The sequence below is a fragment of the Zonotrichia leucophrys genome, chromosome 3, assembly GCF_028769735.1.
Source record: "Zonotrichia leucophrys gambelii isolate GWCS_2022_RI chromosome 3, RI_Zleu_2.0, whole genome shotgun sequence".
NCBI lineage: Eukaryota > Metazoa > Chordata > Aves > Passeriformes > Passerellidae > Zonotrichia > Zonotrichia leucophrys.
This window is the reverse complement of record NC_088172.1, coordinates 44,823,757-44,848,535: the sequence shown is the minus strand read 5'-3', so window position 1 is coordinate 44,848,535 and position 24,779 is coordinate 44,823,757. Positions and strand designations below refer to the sequence as shown.

The 24,779-nt window shown below is 36.2% G+C and overlaps 1 protein-coding gene and 2 long non-coding RNA genes across 5 annotated transcripts in view; 1 reads left to right on the top strand and 2 right to left on the bottom strand.

Annotated features, from left to right (window-relative positions):
• NKAIN2 (sodium/potassium transporting ATPase interacting 2) overlaps nucleotides 1-24,779 on the bottom strand; it is a 525,151-nt gene that overhangs the window by 104,066 nt on the left and 396,306 nt on the right. The window lies entirely within an intron of this gene.
• On the bottom strand, nucleotides 459-4,411 carry LOC135444843 (uncharacterized). 2 transcript variants are annotated; one of them, XR_010439313.1, is made up of 4 exons: nucleotides 4,343-4,408; nucleotides 2,890-2,953; nucleotides 2,463-2,579; nucleotides 459-1,836 (listed from the first exon to the last, which is right to left on the bottom strand). It is a non-coding gene; the product is annotated as an uncharacterized LOC135444843 (long non-coding RNA). The 2 variants fall into 2 exon arrangements; XR_010439314.1 differs by lacking the exon at nucleotides 2,463-2,579 and having other exon boundaries at nucleotides 4,343-4,411.
• Nucleotides 18,997-22,933, top strand: LOC135444842 (uncharacterized). The gene is made up of 4 exons (XR_010439312.1): nucleotides 18,997-19,103; nucleotides 19,187-19,263; nucleotides 19,367-19,410; nucleotides 22,219-22,933. It is a non-coding gene; the product is annotated as an uncharacterized LOC135444842 (long non-coding RNA).

The following is a 24,779-nucleotide window of genomic DNA, read 5'->3' as shown; positions in this document are numbered from 1 at the left end:
GCCGTTAGACCAAATCCTATCTTCCTTATTTTGCTTAATGAGGATCCAAGATTACAATTTGCTTTAGTTAACAGTAGTCTAGAAGTTCCCTTCAAAAAACAAAGATGAGAATAACTTATTCATTCCATATATTAACAATAGATACAAATGGAAAAGGAGCAGATCCAAAATGTATTTTAGACAATTAGAAGCTTTTTTTCTTATGAGTCTGATTGAGTTGGGAATTAAACTCTTAATGCAATTTCAATCACTTTTTGTGGTGCTATAAGTGAAATGCTTTTAGAAAAGTACATTTTGTACAAGGTTTTGACCTATTTTTAAATTCTCACCTCCAAAAATTTCAGTGAATGCATAATTACTTAATATTGAACATTTCTAGATTATTGTCACTAATGAGTAGATGGGCATAAAAGTAAATAAATTGTTCTCTCTGCTAATCATAGAGGAATTAACTTCGCTCCAAAAAGGAAAACATGGTTAGAATTTATTACAATATTTTTGGACAAAATATTTTCCAGAGAACATCCTTAAGAAAAATCCCACAAAGCCTCAAACCACAGCCTAATTTTTTAACACTTATATATTTGTGAGATACCATATTTAGATCCATGTCAGACAACCACATTGCATTTTAAGCTGTCAAATTACTTGAAAAACATATAATTGCAACTATACACAGATTTTGTAAACTCTTCTGTACAATATGCAGAAGGATGTTCCTTCAATAGAACCCACAGTTCAGAAGAAGAGATCTGCTAGATCAAGCCTATTTTATACTCCATGTTGCTTTTAGTCAATTTAATATATTATCAGCCTGAGGCCATGAATCCCAATTGTCAGCCCACAGGCTTCTAGACCCCAGATTCATCTTCCTCCAAGTAAACCACAACACTGAATGCCACAAAGAGATAGATACTCAGAACTTACAAAAACCTCCTCGTTTGGTGGTAGCATCACCACCAGAAGCAATTCCCACCCCTCCCTCCTGGTGAGCAGTTCAGCTCCATCTATAGCACCAAACGAATTGTGTTTGTTTCCACTTCTAACTGGATGTATGAAAACTCTTGATATGGAGGAAATGAGAATAATAAACAGTGTTTTCTCATTCTGGATCAATTACTAGCTATATTTACAAGGCAAATTTAACAACCCACTCAAGATGTAAACTATTAAAGTAACCTCCATGTGGCAAAGTTTTCTCAATTGCACACCACCACAGCAACCTAAAAATTTCCTCTATTTTTCTGTATTATTAGATAATTCCCTACAAAGACATGGATTTTTTTTTTCTTTTCTTTTTTGTTTTTGATGGAAATACACCTCACATTTCTTGTTTGGGTGTGCAAAGATATTGCCAGACATCTGCTGCGGAATTTTCATCTGCTAATAAAAAATCTTATGTATTTCTCAGAATTATATGAATTTTGGTGACAAATGTAAAGAGAAAAAATTAAATTAAATGCAGCTTCTGACAACTTTCATCCTTTTTCCAAGTTACAGAGATGAATTAATGAGATCTAAGGGAAAAGTTCCAACCTCATAAAGCTGGATGCTTTTGTTTTGATATTTTACAGGATGTGTTCTGCAATGAGTCTGAAATCTGGTTTTGTTTGTCTGTAGAGTTTTTTGTTTGCTGTAAAATCCCAGACTTCGGAAGGTATTAATAGCATCATGGTTACATGCCACCTTTTCCAGAATTTATAGAAAGTGAGGAAGACTTGTGTTGCCCAACCCAGGAAGTTGTTTCCCACCCAGGCAAAGCTTGCTTCTTTCCATGGCTCTACCCCTTGTTGGTCCCAGCTCCATCTTGAACATCCTTGTGGGTCCAGACTTTTGCTGTATGGCAGCAAGGCACATCATCAGTAAAACACAAGCAAAACCTATGAACTTACTGCTGCAAACTTTAGCAAGAGAGATAATTTAGATTTTTTCCAATGTTTCTTTCCATTCTAATTGCCCTTCCACCGCCAAAGAAGAACATCTGGCAACCCTGCCTAAAGAATATGTTTAGATATGGAGTTTTGCTCTTCACCTCTAAAAGGAAAGGGACTATAAAATTAATTTTCTATAGGTCTTATACTCTCTTGAGGATTGATTGGAGATATTTAAGAATCAGATTTTAAGTAAGTGTTTATGAGGGTTATATGTAGCCCAGGATGTGTATGGGAACAAAAACTTTGCAGCTGATGGGAATATGCATGAAATCTGCTGCAGCTAATAACATTTCCTCTTGTTAAGTACCACTCTGCAGGCTCCCACAAGTGTCAACATATTATAAAACAAGGAACATAAGTGCATTTGTAAGGACACAAGAGATCTGACATTTTAAGGATTTGCCGTTATGTTTTGTTCACTTAGGAAGTTTTTGTTCTGTTGGAGCCAAAAGCCTTGTGCTGGACTCACCCTGCAACTGAACACTCCCTCTCTCTGACCAAACCTAAGATAACAAAAAGGCAGATCACCTTTGTGAGATGAGGGTTTAGCACTGGCAGCAGGCAAAGACCAGATGCAGGTGCTTCAGGTTCTGTGATCATTTGGGGAATGCTACTGTGCTCTCCTAAGATTAATGCTGCTCCGTCCTGCAAGGTGACAGCATTAGCAAATTACTGACACAAAAGCGCACTTGTGTGACAAAACCTGCTGGAATGGTGCTTTCTGCACAAACCTCATAGGCAGAAGCAAGGATGTGAGGTGCAACAAAACGCTTCATGGCACATTTGTAGTGGTCTGATGTAACAATTATGTTTAAGTGACTCAGTGGTCCCTTAGTTCTAATTTAATTGTTGCTTTTCTCATACTCATTTTTTTGTCAATACGGTTGTATGCATTCAGATAATAGACTCAGCCTTCACAGTCTATTTTACAAGAGGTTCAAGATTCCAAACTCACCTTCTGAGCTGAGGGTTGTCTGTACCCTTAATATGAGGATGAACAGCAATGTGGCATAAGCACACTGAATACAGAGAAAAATTATTATGCTCATTAACATACTTTCTGGATTATTCTTCAGAGAGTTGAAATTAATTGCTCTTCTGTCATACCACTCATTGAAAAAACCCACAACAGTTACCAGGTTATATTATTAAAATTTTTAACTGATTGTATCTTTGTAATTTTTTCCACCATATAACTCATTTGATGCCAATACATTAGTAAGGAAACAACTCTGCCATTAGATCAAGCTTAATTATATGCCTTCTACAGGAATGAAAGCAAAAAAGACTGGACTAATGAAATAATAAAAAACCCACATATCATCCTTCTGTGTAAAAAGGAAGTAGCACTCCTACATAATTTAAGAAGCTGCTGTCCTTACTTAGGAGAGATTTGCAGAGATTTAATAGTAGTGGGGAAATAAGGATGAAGTTAAGACTGTGAGTACTACAGAAAATTTTCAAAAGCCTATCAATTGTTGCTTAAAGCCTGGGAGAAAGCATGCACAAATGAGTTGAGGGGGAAAAAAGTTCCCCAGGATTTGTAACTTGAAAATTTGTCACACAATATTGATTACTTCCAAAGAAATGCCTGGAATGTAACCTTATTTTACTCTTTAGTCACTGAATTTGTAAAATGACTTTTTTTTTTTCAAATCCACCTCACAATTTTTTGAGTTTAACAAAACCTAACAATTAAAAGTTCTTGATTTTTTTACAGCTCAAAAATGAATAATAATTTCTAGATCCCAGATGCTTGGTATCTCCATGAAGTACATCAATATATTACTAAGATACAGTAACACAGAACCTTCTCCAAAATGTGTGACAGTTACTCATCACCTGAGAACTGCCTGAAGACATGTTCTACCACAAGGATATAAGCCACTTTTTACAGCTTCAGCTTATTGGTGTAAATTCAAAATTAATTAGGTCAATCCTTTAGTATACAATCTGCCTCTAAATTAACCTAAATGCAATGTTAACTTTTTCCTTTCCAGGATAAAGCATCTTGAAATAATAAAACTATTATTTTAAAATTTTCAGTATTAAAATGTGCTCTATATTTGTATGACATTTTGTATAGTGAGGTGTTTTTCCATTCATAGCCCTCCTTTTTTCTACCCAAAGCCAAATATAAAATGCACCACTTGATTATTTGATATAGGAGTACTTCATAAATGATGCTATTAGAATGTCTTTAAAAGTAATGAACTGGACTTTGTCTTGTCAGCAATTAATTACAACAGTTGTTCCATATTTCATTTGTGTCTAATCTCTGAGTAGAGTACTGGGATTTTTTTACCGCAGCTGACTTTGCCTCACACAGAAATTAAAAGAATGAACCACATAAATTTCAATGGCACTGTGTGCTCAGCTAATTTCATCTCATGGTAAATCTCCCATACCTTCTCAGTAATTTCTCAGGTGTAGCTCCTCCCAGCACTGAATCCTTCACAGCACAACCAACAAACTCCAGGCCTCTTCTCACCCAGCTAACCCACTCTTTTGTAGCATTCATCTTCTTATTGTTCGACACAGCTGTGGCCTGTTAAGGGCAGGCCTGTTCCTAATCTTTGCTGATTGGTACAGCTGCAACTCCTCAGGTGTGAGACTACCTTCTGCACTATTCTCTTACATTCTATCCCTCCACACTCAGCTTAATGTATAATATGAAATTTTCAATACTATCCTAAACAGAAGTGGTTTGAAACCCAGTAGGAGTATATTCTACGCACATGGTTTACTATTGTCTTTTATAATTCTGGAGATGCTTGATTCTGTACGAGTCTAGCATTATGCACCTACCAAAAAAGTCTACATATCTGCAAAGGCAACTCTCTCATGGAAATGGTTTACCAAAGACCACTGTCATTTCTTAGAAAGGTAGAGGATTAGAGAAGAAGAACAAGCTGCAAAGAGAATTCAGAGAATTAACCATTATATGCATATTCAGACATTCTCTGTGCATGAAAATCTATCAAGCATTGTAAAGCCAGTAAATAATTTCATACAAGCCCAGGAGACCTGGTGAGACTGTCCTGGTGTTTTAACAGCTTCTTTCTTCTCTCTGTAACATGTTCTATAACATTAGGGAATCTGTCTGTGTCTTGCATTTCAGTACAGAGTAAAAAGATGTTTTCATTTTCTAAAATCAGGAGCTTTGCTTTAATAGACTTCAGCTAAGTCCTGCATTTATAGATTGATGCTTTCACTCAACTTCATGAAGTTTTTAAGAATCATGATGTGTTTAACCCAAAACAAAACAAAGCCATTAGCCACTGCTATAAGCTATGGAGCTAAAACATGACTGTTGGTGCTTTTGTGACCATTTTGTTCTACCTTGCTCTGTGCTCCAGAACTGCTGTCACAAATCCAGCCTCTCTGCTGTCACTAAGCAATTCCATTTCATTTGATATAGCAGCCTTATACTGATCTCATCATTGAAATCTCTAGCTGCTTTCCAGTAGTGACTAAAACAAAATCACCCATGTCTGTGATGTGTTGTTTCTTTTCCTGTTGTTTGGAGGGGGGAAGGGGTGGGTGAAAGTAAGTTTTTGATTTCTATTTGTGTACATAAATCACTTTAATTGCATATTATAAGGCATACTGTGTATTTACTGCTTTTAGGATGCCTGACTGAAGTTGCAAAACTTTTTTGACCTTGGTATTAACAACCCACTAGATATTGCTTTTTCCAAGTGAAAACAGTCTTGATTTCACATATTTTGAAATGACCTGCAATTTTTCCCTAGGTTCTGTTCTGTGCAATGATGACAATCCTGCTCCATTAATTACTCAGAGTAACTGCTAAAAAACCCCAGACCTTAAAAAGATGTTATGGACAAACAGGACAAAGCAGAAGGCTTTGCCCAGTTTTATAGTGGACACAGAAAACTGCATCCCTACTCAAACTCGCTGTCAGCAGTTCTGAAATTGCAGGCATATACTTTTTAAAGCACACTTATACATATTACTGCTGATATTCTGCTTGTTTTCCTGAGAATGGTGGTTTTACAAAAACCTGGGGAGTTTTGCAATAATTTAGGCCAGTACAGAACACATTCAAAATGCAGTTTTTTTCTTGAAAGGATCTTAAAAGGGTGTACTTTTTCTTACAGTTCATTGGCTAAATAGGGAGAAAATTTGGCATGGGATGCTGGAGTCACAGCCTTGGATCATCCTGGAGAGAGTTTGAGAAATTTGTCAGGGGTTTTTGGTGAGATATAGAAAAACTGTTTGCTGTCTGCTTACAATGTAGTAGTTGACAGAAATTCATATAAAATTGTGAAGATAGCGGAAGGTATAGATCTATAATCAATTATTCCTGGAAAAACTAGATTACCATTCAAATGAGAGTTCTGTCTCAACTCATTCTTGCCCCAAGCCACATGGGAAGGATCTGCTGATCCTAAGCTTCTCCACTTCTGGGATGTGTTCTCTGCTCCTGGGGGAGTTCTGGTGGGTTCAGGGCAGCTTCCACACTGGGAGACCAGAGCAGGTGCAAAGTGCCTGGATTAAGCACAGGGGATCTGTGGCAAACCATGGCAGAACTGACTCAAGAGGTGCAGCAGGAGATTTTAAGACTGCTAATTTGGCCAAATCTGACTTTGATTTGGGGCAGAGATGTGTATCTCCAACAGCAGTCTTCACTATTATTGCCAGAATGATGTTCTAAAGAGTGCATCAAATACCTGAGAATTTGTTTTGGTAAAGCTGCTATCTACTCTCATTCTTTGAAGTACTTGAACCTCTGCTGAAATTTCACACCCATCTCCCTACAAGAAAAAGTCTGAAGTATGGAGCAAGCATGGAAAATTTCAGCGTGAAAAGTTGACCTAAGGCAAAGTCATAAGTTACTGAAAACTGGGATTTCTTAGTGAAAAGTATTATGCAGTCTCAAATACAGATTTCTTATACTGTCCAGTGCCAGAGGAAGACACTTTAATTTACTTTTAGTAGCTTATTAATGATACACATTTTTTATTAGAATTTCCTGCTGAGCTGGCAGTACAGAAAGACAGCACCTTATTATGCAACCTGTGCTACAACAGATAAATAAAACTTTTAATCTAATGTTGACAGTTTGATAGCAAAATTCCATAGCACTGTCATTGTTGTCAGGTGGCAACCAATGGGCAAAAATATTAATTGCTTCACAGAGTTCCCCACTTAACTATTGTTCATAGAAATTTCTTTGACCTCAGTGCCTCCATCAGGAGCAAAGTTAAGTGATATTAATGAAATTATCAGTTAACTTAGCTCCTGATAGGAAATGGAAATAGGAGCATCTTCCAGAATTCAGGAAGTTTGTAAAAAGGCTTTTATAAAGTGGGGGTTTATTCTGAAACTTTTGTTTAGTAGTAAGACTATTAAGCTTGCAGTAAGATGTTTTGCAGTAGGAAAGGAATGACTGCTTGACAGGTTTAAAAAGTCACGCTTGACAGAATAGTTAAAGCTGTTTTATAGTCAGACTTAAATTTTCAGCTTTATTGGATGACAGACTGAAGAACAGAAAGACTATCAAAATAAACCTTTTTTTAATATATACTCTTTTTTCTCCCCTACTTAATAATCCAAGGTTAAACATGTATTTTAATCACATACCCTCTGAACTTTCCTGCTCGGTCAGGGAAACTAGAACAAATTTAATGTTCTTTTCAATGCCTTTGTCAGTTTACATTCTGAAAGTGCATTGCATAGCTGTGTGAGCAAAGGCAATGCTTTTTCTTGATTATCTAGGGATATTGTCCTTGGACAAAAGCTTTTTGAATGGAAATTTTAGACTTTGCAAAATAATCAGAGTCATGAATTTCAATAATATCCCAAAGCTTTCTCTCACATTTATATTTATTACAAAATTTGGGGACAATTTAAAATTATTTCAAATTCCATTTTTTATTTGGTATTCCTACATATTCAATAATATAATAAAGCACATTTTCACCCACTTTTGTCAACATGTCTGATTCTTTCATATGAGTTCTTTTTTTATCATATGTTATTGGAGAGCTCAGTCTTGATAAGCTTGACAAATGGGTCACATTGCACAAACTTCTTTCAAAAGGTAGTGTTGTTGAGGATGAAGTTATAACATTAAAATCTGTTTACTGGCAATGACACAATATTACTTGGGAATTTTTCGTTCTTTAAAGCATTTGCTGCAGTACTCTCATATCAATCAATAAACATGGCAGGTTCCTTAAATTGCAGCTCAAGGGTTCAAAAGAAGTGGCTTTTTTCAGTGTATTTTAGTACCTGTCATATTGATATTGATATTAATTTTGGTATTATTATTATAACTATATCTCAAATCTATTTTTCTGTTTGCCCTTCAGTACCAATCACTGATTCACATTGAGGGGAAAAAATTGCCATGAGGTTATATTGGGAAAAATAAATTTTCATCTCCGCTTTTTCTCAGCTATATGAGGATGTTTTTGTCAGTGATAACATTTCTGCCTTAGTGTTTATTCCTATATATTGATTACAATGCACCATTTACATATTCAGGACTATTGATTGTACATAAAAAGGTCATTCATTTCATGCTAAAATTCTCCTTAAAACGAAGAGAGAAAAGATTATTTTTTGAACTTGTAAAACAGTTTTAAAAATGCAGTCTTTCACATCCATCTCCCAAGTTGGTCCTAAGGTTTGTTATAAAACCCTCTGAGATTTCATTTTTTTTTCTCCTTTAATTTTCCTAGTCACTTGGCAGTAGGGGAGAAATATTCCCCTTTGCAACTCCCATTATTCTTCATTTATGCTGCAACTAGAGCCCTACTCCAGGAAATAGCTGAACACATCCTTTTTTCCTATTGGGCTCAAAATATTTTCACATCCTCTCTTAAATGTAGGTCAAATTTTGTATACATTTATATACTGAAATATATATAACCCTTAGAATACATTGTATTGCAAAACTGTATGACTGATACAATGAAATAATTAGAACAAAACCTCTACATGAGGGATAACTTGGTCTATATAGAAAAAGAAAAGAAATTAAAACTGTGTTAAGGATTTATTTCAATGGTCTATGTAGAGTGCCTGAAATCCCAGAAGATTCCACTGAGTTCACTATACTTTCAGAATAAACCAATTCCAGACATAATTATGGACTGAGTCCATAAGTCTTCCCTTCAGCTGGATTTATAATTAGCTTGTTAGTCCTCCTACAGCCAAAGAGAAATGACCTTTTTAGAGTCAAGATATTCTTTTTCATGAAAGCATCAGAGTTATGAGAGTAAAAAATGACATTAATTTGTTTATTGGACTTGCAGTCATGTAAAGCTTTGCCTCGTAATACGATAAGATTATTTTTTAAAGTCAAATTATTAAAGAGTTAGAGACTATTTTTGTGAGAATATTATCACCCATGAGAGAAGGTATAGTGCAAATCACATCTGCTATCCCAGGCAGATATTCATCCTGCTTTGTGTTTTTTGTGACTGTGCAAATGCTTCACCTAAAGATCAAAAGGAACTGTATCACTGGAGAAAAAAGGATTAGCTGCATCAGAAAAACAATACTAATTTGTCAGTGATTTTGCTGACATGTTAAATGTTTTAAGGAGCTCTCTGGCAACTGTCTTGCCAATGGTCAGTGGTGATTCCACAGAAAAGGAGATCAAAACCATAAATGAGGACCTGGCCTACCTTGAAATCTATTATAAAAGCTATTATGTTATAAAATAACAGCCTCTGCTGTTCAGAGGTTCAGATAAGCAAGGTACTCAGGATTCCAACAAACCTCAGCTTGGCCTGTAGCCTAATGCTTTTAAATGGCAAAAGCCAGGCATAAGACTAAACATCCTGAATAAGTATCAGAAAAATTACATTCTCCATTTTTTTTTGTTTTTTTGAAACACACTGGTATTTTTTCTTCCCAGTGTGATATTTGTTTCTGAAACTGCAGACAAAAGCAAGAGCAACAACGAGGAGGATGAGGTGATAAAGGATGCAATTTTCCTTTCCTTAGAGAATTAGTTCTTGAGATTTTCTCAAAGGTCTTATATATTTCAGAAGTCAGTCCATCTGAAGTTCTGTCTATTTTTTACTTTTGCTTTCTTTTTTTAGTAAACTTAAGTGGTCAAACCCTGTTCAATAGAATTCAAAAGAATCAGTTTTTATAAATCCTCCTATCAAGTTGTATCCGAAATACAGAAAAGAATGGTACAATTGCTATACTTTTGTAAGAAGAAAAACCAAAAAGAAGTTAAAAGGCATGCAGAACATTGCTTAACATAATGGAAAAGTATTTAATAAAAATTCTTTGTATTGCTGCAAAATAAATTATTTCTTTTAGCTTCATAAGAGTGGCTGGATGTTGAACAACCCTTTTGTCAAGAAATGAAATGTTTTTCCAGTGGCTGCACAAACAGAATAAACCAGAAAAAGAACATTATTTTATATAAGTGATCAATCTCTTCATGGTCCTTGAGGCTCATTTCATAACAGATTTCTGCAAGGCTACACCACTGAGTCTGTGATGCATGTAATAGAATCGGAGAGCTCCAATACAATTCCAGACTGGGAGGATCCCTGTTTATCTCCAAGCTCACACTTCTAGCATCAGGTCTAGATTTAATGGCTTTGGTAACTTTCAAAAGACCAATAAGCTGACCTCTGAAAACAGCTGTTACCTGTAGCTCTATCTGGTAGCTAATATAGGTGGTATATTACTCAGGAAACTAAAGGGAAGTGACAAAGCTCTGTTACATATACAGCTTCTTCACATATAAGCACATTTGACTATTCCTGCTGCAATATTTCTTCACAGCTTCAAGTGCAGGAGAGTTTATGCTCTAAAAGGAAACACACTGAATTGCATTCAGTTGCCTTGAGCTGTAATAAAGAAGGGCTTTCTGGGTACCTCAGTGGAAGCCCAGCAGTGCTCTGCAGCTCCACAAATCAATGTAAGAAGACATAAAAGGTTTCTTTAAGCAGAGAGTTCAGCTCCATTCCAGTGCTCCTTCTTACCCTTTCCCATACAGATGCCTTCAGCATTCACAGAAATTTCATAGTACATGTAGATGCTCACAGTCATAAAAAACTAAATCCTCTATAAGGGGAAAGCTTATTTTCACCCAGCTCCTGCCCAATATAATGAGAGAAATGAATACTTCCTGGAAATTATTAATGCTTCCCTTTGTTCTGAAATCAGATTTTTTTAACCTTGACCTTGGAGTGTTAGTGTTGCAAATATTCAAACAGTTGAATTGTGCAACCTTCATAATAATGTGAAAAATAAAAGAGACTGTTGTTTTGACCTGCCTGCATTCACAGCACATTTTAAGTTTGCGGAAAAGAAAGCACATGGACAGATTCTTGGTGAAGAACAGACAGAAAAATTTATCAACTACCAATAGCAAGAACATCAACTTGTATTGCTAATAGAATATGCACTCCTTTATCTGCAATTTTCATAATTGAAAATTCTTACCATTTGACTGATTTAGAAAAGCTGCAAAACATCAGTATTAAAAAAAACAATAAAAAATAATTTCAAAATTAAAAATATCCACTTTTATACTAGATATTTTTAATTTAATTAAAAATGTAATTTTTTTACACCTATTGAAAAAAAATTTGAGTTTTCAGAACAAATTACAGAATTTATTTTACAATTTGGTTCATGTTCTCACAGCCTTCTGGATCCTGGAAAGCAAGGGAGGGAAAGAAGTGTAATGAAAATAGATTGAAAATCTTAGGAGGTTTGATTCAGATCTCTATCCAAAGCCAATATTTTTCCTAGGGATCATTTGAGAAAAGTCTATTTGAAGTGTAAAACTACCCATGAACCTTGGACATTTACACCATTAATTTATTCACCTGCACTTCCAAGACAAATGATACAAATGGAATTTACTCTTATCAACACACTGAAATTAATGTCAAAGCTCAGCTTTTTGCTCCAAACCTTGCCAGGCAATCTAGTCCATCTAGCAGGACAGAGCAGGATAAAAGCTCATTTAATTTTGCTGTTAATTTTTCAACATGGTGTGTGACACATGTGAGGGAAAATTCCAGAGCAAAGAAGTAAAAGAAGATAAAAGAAGATAAAAAAAAGAAGATAAAGAAGATAAAAAAAAAACTATCTTGCATGGATTTTATTTTTCATTCCTGGGGGAATATAAAGTAAAAAATTTATCAGAGAAATCATTACTATATATCTATATTTTAACGTCAATGCTCAAAAGACAAAAATTTATGGATTTACAAACTTTGTCTGGGCTCCCTAGCACAATCTGCACAAGGACTTTCTCCCAAACCAGAAGAGGAGCAACTTATAGGAAAAACTTTGACTGTCAGGAGTCTAATTTATAACTCCTTTAAGGATGATCACTGATAATTCAATTTAGAGATTGTAAAAACAGTCATCTAAGGAGACCCCAAACTTGCTGCTCTTCAGCAGTAAAATACTAAAATGCCCCACAGAAAGAATAGAATAGAATAGAATAGAATAGAATAGAATAGAATAGAATAGAATAGAATATTTTGGACAGAGGGGACATACTCTGAAGGAACATACTAGTTCTGCTGCCTGACCAGTTTAGGGCTGACAAAAAGTTTAAGCATAATATTAAAGGCATTGTCCAAATATCTTGACACTGATAGGCTTGGAGCATCACCTTCCTCTCTAGGAAGCCTATTCCAATGGTTAGCCATCCTCTTGGAAAGAAATGCTCCCTCGATGTCCAAATCTAACCCTTCCCTGGCACCACTTTGAACCACTATTGCTCTGAAGTACTCTCACACCTACTTCAGTGAAAGGTACCTGCTGGCATCTGTCATCTTAAGACACTCTCTGACTAAGGACAACTTCCTAATAGACAGGAGCAATTTTATGTGCAGAGGTTAAGGTTCATCTCACTTATCCTTGGCTGACTAATGAAACCCAATCAAGTTCCTAGACAAAGCTAGCTGTTTAGGCTCCTTTGTCAGGATTAAGGAGTGATGGCCACCTCCAGTGGATGACTCATCCCGCCTATCCAGACGAGTACCTCATCTGGGATTAGGCATTAGGATATCCAGGTGATTATCTTCTCTTTGGACAACTCACTGTCAAACAGCTTCCTGTGACAGACACTGACCTTTGAGTAGGTCACTCCTGCTCAAAGTAAAGCCAGGTTTTCATACATTTAGACTGCAGTAGAAGTTGAGATTACATGGATTTGAGGCAATAATTACACATCTGGGAAAACCCTAAAGACAGATGTTCAAGGAAACAAGAGGTTTCCCTCTTTGCCATCTGTTTGATGTCCCTGTACCATAAGTGATCAGACTCCATTTGGGGATCCCACTGCCAATATTGGTACCAGCTCCCCTGTCCCTGCTGCCTCACTCTCATCCTTCCAGAATAATCAGAAACCTCCAAAAAGGAAAACTTATTTTAGGAACAGTTTTTCCAGACTGTGAAAAAAGAAAGTTGGTAAATGTTGCAATACCAGCCACCAAATGATCAATGGAGCTTCCTCAGTACTCCACTGCTGCTTCCTCACCAATTTCATTATCTATGTGCCTCTCCAGGCTTCTAATGTCTTATTGTGTTGTTTAAACACAATCCAAACATATTCAATTATTAGACCTTACCTGTCCTTGAAAAAGTTTCATTTTATTGGTAAGAAGTAGTTGTTTTCATGTCATAGTTTTGAATATAATTAATTCAGCATGGATAAAACAGTATTTAGTTTCCTTACTCATTGTACTGTTACATTAAACTATATATCTTCCCTATTAAGCATCTGAGTCTGCCCTGCAAATTCAGTCAAAAATAAAAGATTTTTGCTTAAATCTGTACAGAACCTGGAATAAAGGGACATACTGAACCTGGTTACTTAATTATAGGCATAAGAGGTAATCAGCAGCAACACTGAAACTTTTTGAGACATTTTTTGAAAGCAGATCTTTTGATTCCTAAAATTTGAAGCTTCCTTCAGACATTTTCTTCCTTCCTACTGCTTTCAGGCTTGTCACTCTTTGGAACAGCCTGCTGTACAGGTTATTCTCTGTGAAGATGGGCTTTGTATGCCCTGGGTCATAGCTTCTGCAGTCAGCAGCTTTACCCAGAAGCTTTTACTAAAAGAGCAAAAGATAAAATGGAAAAGAAGGCCATATATCAAATGAAAAAGTTGTATTGACTTTTTTCTTCTTTTTCACTTTTGCATTCTCTGGATGTTTATTATCTTTCAGATTATAGACTGTGTTGGTGAGGGATTGCGTACTCCTCCCCTATTTTATTGTATATAGCACTGTCTCTGAGCAAGACTATACTTATAAAATGCACAATGCTTTTGTGTTCAGTAAGACCTGAATAAACAACACTTGCTTTGTGGCCAGACAGGTATATAGATGCCTGATGATGAAGAAATAAACCAGTTTTTTTTTCCTGAATTTGAGAGCTAGACAAGTCTTTATTTTCCTTTCTTTGGCAGCAGCAGACTTTGATGACTAAATACATCGTTCTATAATAACCAAGAAATGAACCATGCTGCAGCTTCCTTCAAGGACATGAGTCATCATATCTTACATGAGGATCTGTCCTGGAGGATGGCATGACCTCAGTTGGAGCTGAATTAATGGTATTGACCTTTCCTTCATTTTCTGAGTACTACAGACATCAACACTAATTTGATAAGGTTCAGTGAGAAGTGAGAGATTTACAGACCAAAATGTCTGAATTAAAACCCAGGCAACTCAGATTCAGAAGCTGTCATATGACAAAGTTGTGCTCTGGATGTACACTCTCAGACAAGGTTTAAGCTACAGTAAAATCTGAACTGGTAGCAGTTTCTATAATTTGTTCTGCCAAGTATATAAGAGAAGTGGAGAAACAGCTTCCCAACTCTAACCATGAAGCAGAGAAGAAAAAATCCAACCTGTTTTAAAGAACACCATACTGAAATCCAAGGGAGAAAAAGTTTAGTTTTTATTTTATTCCTTCTGTTATTTATCTCTTTAAAAATAAAAAGTCAAAGAAAAATATTCTGAATTATTTCTGTGGTTAAAATTGACCCCCAAAGATTTATCAAAAGCTGTGCCATGCCCTTCCTCCTAGCAGAGGCCACAAGAAAAAGAAAACAAACCAGAAGGTCAAATGGAGGATTCATTCTCTCTTTTGTCTAAACTCTGTTGAAAAATAGTCTTTGGGGGCCTTTCTGTTGCAAAAAAGCAAATATGAAGATGTAGACATGCCTATCCCTACTGTTACATAACTGGAGTTGTATCACCAGTTAAATATCCTATTTTCCATTGATATAAATTTACAAAATTAATTTGTAACTGTCTCTGTGTTGGAGGACTTTGGATGGCATTAGTTGGCATTACATGACAGAAAATCATATGTTAAAATACAGGCTATGCTTGATTAACAGCTATAATAATGACTTAACTTTTTCCAGTATAAGAACTGTTCAATCACTGCTAGTGGTTGGATTTCTCCTGACTGCTAGAGGAATTAGACCAGATACATCAGCAGAATAAAATTCTACAACAGCGAATCCACAGCAATTAAAACCTCTTGGTTTGACAACTTGAGAAGTAAGAATCTGTTAAAATATCAGAATTTCTTTTAATAGTAGATTGGGCTTGTATGAATCTACTTAAGGATGAACATTTCTAAAAACCATCTGCTTATTGATCTCTGCAACTTGATGTCATTGGCAGTTTTTCCTCTGAAAATTCCTGCATATAGAATGTAGATGGAGCACCATAAACTCTAATCAACTCTTGTTCACAAGAGCTGAACTGCATGCAGAAATACAAGTGGGTCTGGGAGGAATAAAAGTAGTATTACATGGTACTTCAGAGCTGTCCAAACTGCTCTTTTGCTGTCTTAAAATTAGAAGTCTGGTATGTCTTTTGCTCATTTTCCACCGACTCCTTCAAGGGTCTGCAAGGAATCAGTGGAAAATGAACAAAACCCCAACATGCCCTCCCTAACAAATATGAAGCTCAGAAAACCCCCTAATACTTTGTGTATGTGTGTAACAGCTAAAATCCCTTTTTTAAACTATTGTGGGGCTCATTCCAGTGCCCTGTGCAGCTCTGTGGTGCTTGGATTCTGACAGCATGAGTATGGTGGTAGAGAATCCCATTGCCCAGCACCAGAAAATCAGGCTGAAGAATTTAATTCATAGAATTTAATTCATAATTCAATTGCACACTACTTCTGCAGTTATTCAAGTGTGGCTGAAATCTCTAAATGCACACCCAGAGAAGGAGATTAACTTAAGTGACACAACTACACTATGGAAAAGTTTATGGAGGTGTTTACAGGGCAGCCAAGCAAGCTGTCTGAGTTGGTTGAAATCCTGGGCACTCATGAGACCAGAGACTTTGCACCTACATTTTTGTGCAGGCATCCTTGGAGAAGGCTGTGTTTCAGCAATAAACAACAGAGGACAAGGTCTGGCACCTTTGGGCCATTTGATACTGGATGCATAAAAGCCCGGTAAGAGCAGATGAGATGGATGAGGTCTGGTGCTGACCCACACGGCCGGTAAATACAACACGAGGTGTCTTGTAAGGCATCTAGCATTACCTCAATTTTCCCCAGGTGTGCCACAGCATTTACAGGACTGCTTCTGCAGTTGCTGAATCTGGTCACAAACTATCACTGTGGAGCTGTTTCTGTGCAGCAGAGCATCTTCAGTCCTCCTCCATTACTCAAGTCCATTGGATGCTTAAGAGATTTCTGATTTATTTTGCCTAAAGATACATGAGGTGTGTATGATGTGTTTTTGTTTTTCATCAATGAATGGTTTTCATTTATTGGACTAACTTTACAGCTCCTGATTGGTCATTTAATTGAAATATCCATTCATACTCTCACACCACTAACAGAAGCATTCATAGTCAGCACCATGACTTGCTGTATTAGCACAATAAATCCAGTTTAGTGGGTCATTTCTGGATTTGGGAATCCAAGTCTGACTTGATCTGCCTTGGCATTAGGCAGTGTAATGATTCATTTCCACTGAGACAAAAAAACCCAACAGGCTAGCACTTTCAAACTGAGCTTTTATATTCTGCTTCCAGTTAATTTTCTCTTTCTTCAAGAATGAGTCATCACAGTGTATCTCCTTGGTGTGGTTTACCATGCTTTCTACTGATATTTGCCCTAAATGACACAAACCCATGGTCAAGATTAAATTAAAATACTTAAATAACACCCATAAAATTACTTCTTTATTTCTACTATATTTAGAAGTAATTAATCAGCTATGAGTACCATTATACCAATACACTTGGCATTATTCATTTTGGCAGATAAACCTGGGCTTTAAGGATGTATCTGAATTTGAAACAAACAAACAAGCAAAATATACATATTGTTAAAAAAGCACTCTGGAGCAGGCTTTGGGCATGTTAAAATGCATTAGGAAGGATTCCAGTGACAGATGCGCCAAAGCTAGTGAGAATTGCTAATTAGAACTTTTCAGGAGAGATAAAAGAATAGGCAAGAGATTACATGAAAATCATAAACCAAATGTAAATTTAGAAATAAAATATGTGGAAAAAAAGACCAAAAGAGTCAAGCTTTTCTTTTGCTACATTATGTTAACTACCACTTGCAATTGTTATAAATGTCACTTGCAGGCTTCCAGCTGTTCTGGAATGGGTTTGTTTTTAAAGCACTGACTGAATAGAATAATTGTTTTGTAATGTTGAACTGTATGGTGTGTTGGTTTTGCTTCTGCTTTTTGATGTATTTAACTGAATAAACAAATAATGTTCATGCCTCACATACCTGCAATGTGATAGGAAATACTCACTCTGAGTATCTAAAGATTAATATTCACTTTAGTGATTTGCCTATGTCCATTGTGCAGTACATAACTTCTATGCCTCTGATCAAATTAAAGTACTCATGATTCAAGACTTCTGTAGGTTCAGCAGCTAAATTTCTATTAAATTTAATTTGTTTTGTACAATGGTGTACATTGTACAAATGTACAATGTATCTACATCATACAATGTATCTGCATTACAGTCTCCAACTTTGGCAACACACTTTCTTAATTAGTATAGCACTTTCAAGCTGTAAGTTTGGTTTTATGACCTGCTTTGATGATGTCATCCATAAATTCCCTTTCTCCTTTTATTGTTGCATAAGCTGGGTGGCCTAAGGCCCTGATTCTCTTCTCATGTTGTTTTTATTCTGTGAAATGAATCTAATATCTTCAGGGAAGTTTCTTGTGATTTAAACCCACAGCAGAGGAAAGCCAAAGCTTCAGGTTACAGTAGTACAATCAAACACAATTGAATTGCAGTGACTTAACAAGCTGCCTCCTGTCAGCTGAGCAGCTGCAAGGATCCAGGAGCATGTTTGTTGTCCAATTAATTATGAGAGAGTATAACTTATCTTAAATGAATGAATGAGGGCGAAGACGACAGAAGACATCAGGACAAATAACTTTCTAGGCTATTTAGTGCTTGACCTTAAGGTGCAGCTTTGGTCTGCCACCAAAATCTGTGAACTGCACTCTGAGAGCCAGAGCCAGCTTTTACAAGCCTGTTGCTCTCATCCTGACACCAGGCTCCCCCATCACCACGTTACAGGCTCCCATATTACAGCCAGGGGAGGCAAGCATGCACTTTTAACTGTGATTTATATGACCTGTACTATTAGATGATTTTTTAGATGAGGTGAATTGCATCCTAGAGCATATTAACTCTGTTAAATATAATTCTGGTAACTGTCAAAGGAAAGAAAGCTGACTGATTTAAATACAGAGTTATGCATTGCCACCTGTTGAATCCCACCTGAGTCTCATATAAGCAGACTTTATTTACTCAATGTAGTAATTCAGACTGAAGTAAGGAGCAGGTCTGCTTTGATCTTTTTTCTGGGCATAGAGGGAGGTATTTGTGGTACCTAGTTTTAAATATGTTAAATATAATTACTAGCAAAGACAAGCTAAGCAAGGTGTGTGGAATCTCCTTAGAGTAAAGGGGAAAAAGTCTTTTGTAGAGGTAAAAAAAGGTTGTTCCTTCATACATATAAATATGTATATTTATATAATATACATATTTCATTCTCTTTCTTATATAATGCAGGGTATCATACGCTAGAGGCAACTTTTTTACATTGACTTAAAATGTTAACCTGGATTATAGTGTCAGATGAAGACACTGAGGAAGAGGAGTGTTCCAGCATGAGGTAACTGAGGAGAAACACACTCCACTTTTGTTATGTGTCCTGTCTTTTCCTCTTCTCTCATGCAGACTTTTCTCTCTGCACAGGGTCAGTGGAGGACCATAACACTTTCTCATTCCATGTAAAAATGAGAAAGTGCTTACAGTTAGCAAAATTTTTTCAGGTGAGGATAATTGTAATTGTAGTGATCAAACATGACACTGTGTTGATGACCAAAGATAGATCTTTGTGTGCCTCTTCTCCCAACAACCTCTTTTCTTTTCCAGCTCTCTGATGGGTGATGTGGCTTGGCCTAATGCAAGAATGTCAGGTGGGTATTTCAGGAGGAACTGTCTGGATGTTCACACAATCAATGCATTCCAGAAATGGGGGAGCTGAGATGTCTGTGATTAACTCTGATGCACATCAACTTGCAAAAAGGTGTAAAATGCTGCTAGAGACTGGGTCATCTAGTCTAACAAGGTTTCAGGCAGCTTCCAGGTAGATCTCCTTCCTATGTCCAGCTTGAAAATGGGAAACACTCACTTTTGGATGGGACAGTATAAAGCACTAAGGTCCAGTCAAATACAGGCATAATGTTGTGGCCACCTAGGTGCTTTGTTGCTTTGTAATTGTGAATTCTGCAAAGCCAGAGGCTGTAAACCTGTACATTTCTGGCTGAACCTGCTTATATTATTACCCTTTAGACACAGCCTGTTGCCCAAATCTGAAACTCAGTGGACTAAGCCATGCCTAGACTTCTCTGAGAAGCTTAGGGAGCGTGTGGGTCTCACTAAAGCTCATGATGCAAGAGGAGGGACCATGACTGGATTATACTAAGATCCATTGTAGCAGATGATGAGATGTTTAGATACTGCATTGGCAATATTTAGATACTTTATTAGCAACAAAGCTAATCTTAATCATCCACATGATCACTTAAACCTTCTTGTGCCCGGCCAGGAACCTTCTCTTGACCACTCTGCTACAGGCACACAGCACTGACCTAGCATGCTCTGTTAAATCTAGTGAGTTACTTGCCCTGGTCAACAAATCTTTCTACTACATCCATCTAAAAATTATAGGAGAAGTAACAGCAAACTGGTAAGAGAAAAAGTCAAATGAATAACTGACTGTGCAGAGTAAAAAGACATTACAGGCAGCAAAAGTTCAAAATCAGTAGAAAAAAATAGCGCACAAACCTGCATCCTTTACACAAGTAGTTTGCAAATATTTACAAGACAAGGGCTTTTTAAATTAAGGACAACTCTTCAAATTTAAATTCTATAGACTCGTTAAATCAGTAAACAAGAACCATATGATGTGAAAAGTGAATTTGAATTTTAACTTCCCTTTGTAGTTTAATCCATCACAAATAACTTTAGACACAGCAGTAAAATATCATAATCTCATCTTTTCCCCATCTTAGTTATCTGCATACAGAAATCTAGAAAATTGCTTTTCTAGAGTATGTAGTAAAAACATGTAAAAACATGAATTTCCATTCCCCAGTTTGACTCTGTTCTCAGCTTCAAGAGAAAATAGAAACTAGAGAAAAAAAAAACAACTTTAGCTAAAATATACTGTGTTTTGTTTATCTACCAGAGCATAAGCATTATATTTTAGGTTTTGTTCTCTCTAATTTATTACTTGAAAATATTTGAAGGAATAAGGAAAAACATGGGAAGCTCACAGTGACAAAAGCTATAATTAAAAATAAAACATTTTTAAAGGTTTGTTTTATTTTAAGCAGTAAGATAAAGTCATGATATATTTGTGTGAATTTGCATTTTATGTGTGTTTGTAAAGCACATAGGAAAAATGCAGCCTTCATGTTGATAGAGATTGATAGGATATTACTACAACACTAGGGACATGAATAGTAGTAAAGGATTATCAGCAAACAACATTCTAGCAGAAGTAGTCTTGAATAAAATGGCATGCAAATCTCTGAAGTAGACTATGAATACAGAAGGCAATCATTAGAGATGAGAAACTCTTTAACGTAGAGGCTCATAGGAAAAGTTTCCTCATATATCTTCTAACTTTCTGGTTTTAAATGTTCATCTGTGGTAAATAAAGCTTTCTCTCTGCTTCATAAAATTTCAGTGTTGTATTGTTCTCTTATCAGTAACAGTTAAGTATAAAAACACAGTGAAAGAAACCATAAACACTTGTGAAGAACTATGGTTCCCACAGCATACCTGTGTGTGCATGATTCCTCTTAGAAACGTTGTTCAGAGGTTTACACTTCATATGCCATAACAATTTCATTTGAATTTTATATTTTCAATGACTGTTACATTTTAGGATGCTACTTTCAGGTAATAGCCACTCTGTGCCTTGACTCAGGGACTTCACAGTTGTGCATACAAACCTGTTGCACTTTTATCCGGTAGTTTAGCTCAGGCCTTTCTGCCTTGCTGCACATCACACTGGGTCACAGGCTTGAGTTGTACTTGCCTAGGGTTAGACTAAGTCTAGGAGGTTCTTTGTACTGGTATGATTAAATGTGTTTCTTAAACAACTCTTTAGACATGTGAGAATGTTTGCTCCAGTAGATGGTATGGTGCTCTTCTTCTCCAAGGGCATTCCACAGTAAAGATTATACTAATATTCTCGTTTTTCTCTGTAGAAGCTAGAACTTTACTATTGGCCTACATTTGCAGAAGTCTACTGTCCCCACTCTTCCTGTCACCAAGTTAACAGGGGTAGACAAAACTCCCAAAAAAGCGATTCCTTTTTCTTTTTACATAGTGGCTAAGCAGAGAGAAAATTCTGCTTAGGGAAGACATAAGAAATTAATAACATACATAAAATGCCTTAATTGATAGACAATCTACCTTTGCATTTTCTTTACTAGACTTACTTAAAAGTAGTAAAGGAGAATCTTGTGAGATTTTAATTACTACTATTGTTTGCATTCAATTATTGCAGGTACAAGTCTTACAAGGACTTGTTGCCAGGATCAATTTCCAGTTTTATTGGCAGAAGCCATCTTGCCCAAGAAGTATAATGTTTCAAAGTGTCCAATAGAATCTGCAAAGTTATGGTGCATTTTTTGTGGTGCTGTGCTCCCTAAGCTTTCTACTGAGTGGTGTGCAAGCCACGATTTATCATCTAAATTTTTTATTTTCAGCTTTCTGCCTACTCACATAAATAATACATGTGAAGAGAGGAAGAGGGCTCAACTCTCGAGAACTACAGAGAAGAAGGTGCGCCTGTCTCAAAAAGGGATTTGGGAGTGCAGTATTTGAAAAGTGATTACAGACTCCTCAAAAGAAAAAATAAATAATAAAAAGGACCGTAATATTACTTTTGAAAAAGTGTTCTGAGACTTAGAAAAACACCTGAACTGATAAAGGTAGAGGAAAGAGAAGCCAGGAGTTCTGATTATTTTGCTGCTTTAATCCTGACAGCATCTTTTCCATTTTATCTAATAAAGACCTGGATTTTCTGCAAACTTCACTCTTCTATCTTCAGTAAAATTACAGAACTAGAATATTTGAACAAATTTCTCTTAGGTTAAGCTTTTCTCACAAAAAAGGGATCATCATGTTAAATGGAAACAAATATGCTCAAGAAACAATAAAATCTAAACTCCAATTTTAATTTTCACAAAAAGTAGCTAGTAGCAGCACCAAACAGAGACAATCATTACAGGTTGAGATACCTTACTTTAAGATGCATTCCCTTCCTTGTAGGTTTTGGTGACTTATTTTAAACACACATACCCAACCACACAGACAATGCTCATACATGAAACTGCAGTGGACTGAGCCTAAAACCTTCAAGGAAAGTATAAGTCAGGCCCATGAACCCAATTCATATCTGGCAAACAGCTGACATCAGTGCTTAGAACTGATATCACAATTCAAAATCTCCCAGATACCAGGGAGGTTCAAAATTTAGATTTTTTCCCTGGATTGTGGAAGGTGTTTGAAAGGCTTGAACAGCAATATAATATTTTACTGAGAAAAAACAATTTGCCTTGCAGAGGTCAGAATTATATAAAGTTGATGATTTTCATGTACTCTAATTTCCAATTGTAGCTCATCCTAGGTGTTTACTTTTTTTTTTTTTTTTGTCTGAGAATTTTCCACTTTTCTTCAGGGAGATCCAGAATCCTTCTCACTTTCAGATCTCAATGCTTTTTATCTTTTATATTAGAAAAAGACACTCTGCTGGTGAGTATAACTGCTCATCAACTTTCTTTCGTGTTTCCTCTTGTAAGTTGAAGAGAGTAATTCCTCTCTTATTTTCCCACAAATTGTTCAAAAGGTAATTTTGATTTTCTTCTTGCCTACACTAATTGAACACACACAGAAGACATCCCTGACATGAAAAACAATAATAAAAGGCTTTGAATTATAATCATTTTCTCTAGTCAGAGCTAAGCCAAAATATGTCCACCACTGATTAAATGTTTCTTTTTACCAGAATCTAAAGAAGAGCTTCCTCAAAATTTCTCTTAGGGAGTGTAATTGCATTGCATAAGGCACTACTCAAAATGGTTTGTCTGTCCCACCAAGAACTTCCCATTCAACCAACACCTTCAAGCAACTGCACACTAAATATGGTACATTCTTTTTCATGATGTGGAGTTTTCAAAATCTTTCCTCTTTAAAGATGCATATTTTATTTTATATTTTGTTTAAGTTGACTATTAAAGCCTATGTTCGTTTCTGTGGGCATGTGTTGCATAAGTGGGTCAGCTGGAGTTTGCCAGTTTACTTATTTTGACTGTGCATCCCCTGAGTTTTGGTGTATGTCAGTGGATTACTTTCGCTTCTCTTTAAACTATTCAATTTAAAGAAAGGCTGAAAAAATCCTTCAGATCCCAGGATGTCAAACTGCACATATGAAAATTTTGTTACACAAAAAGTAAACCAGGTTTCAAAACCAAATATGACGTTCTTCCACAAATATTATTTAAACAGGTAAATGAAAGCAATAGACTGTGTAAAGAACACGATGAAGTAAAACTTTAGCCAACTACTATGAAGTGATAGGAACAGTGAAAACAATCAGTAATGTTAGCCCTCCCCCAATGTTCACATCTGACCAAGCAGCACCAGTTGCAAGTTAAACAATTGAGCCTTCACCTTGAACTCCTCTTTTTCTTTTGAAAAACAAGCTCCTGTCTCACAACAACCATGCTTGCACTCTGCAAAATCCCTTAACAGCAACAAGTTGTTAAGTGGAATTGGCCCTAAATTGTGCTGCTTGTATGGCAAGACCAAGCTGGGAATGAAGCTATGGACATAAATTGACCATGACAGCTGACTTGGCAGGTGAGAGCCTGGAGTTCTGACCCCAGGTCACCTATGCAGTGTTAACACAGCTTTAGTAATCTTGAGCAGAGAAAGGCAAGGTTTTTATATTTTGCAATGGAAGTTTATTATTAGATGCTTCAAATCTACATGTAAGACATAGCTGCTCGTTGTTTTCAGAAGCATGGGTCTTAGTTGACATACATCTAATCATCAGCATGTCTGAATAGTCTGAAGTCACCTAAATGTCCCTTGTGATATTTAATTTTGAAAAGACATTATTCTCCCAGAGTTTTGGGTACCCCCACTTCAGCCTAAAATCCAGCAAGAGTAAGTAAAGAAATTACATTTCCTTCAAATCTGGATCTCTGTAATGAACTAAATTATTGGAACAACCCATGAAATTCTTTGTTTTATCCATGGTCTG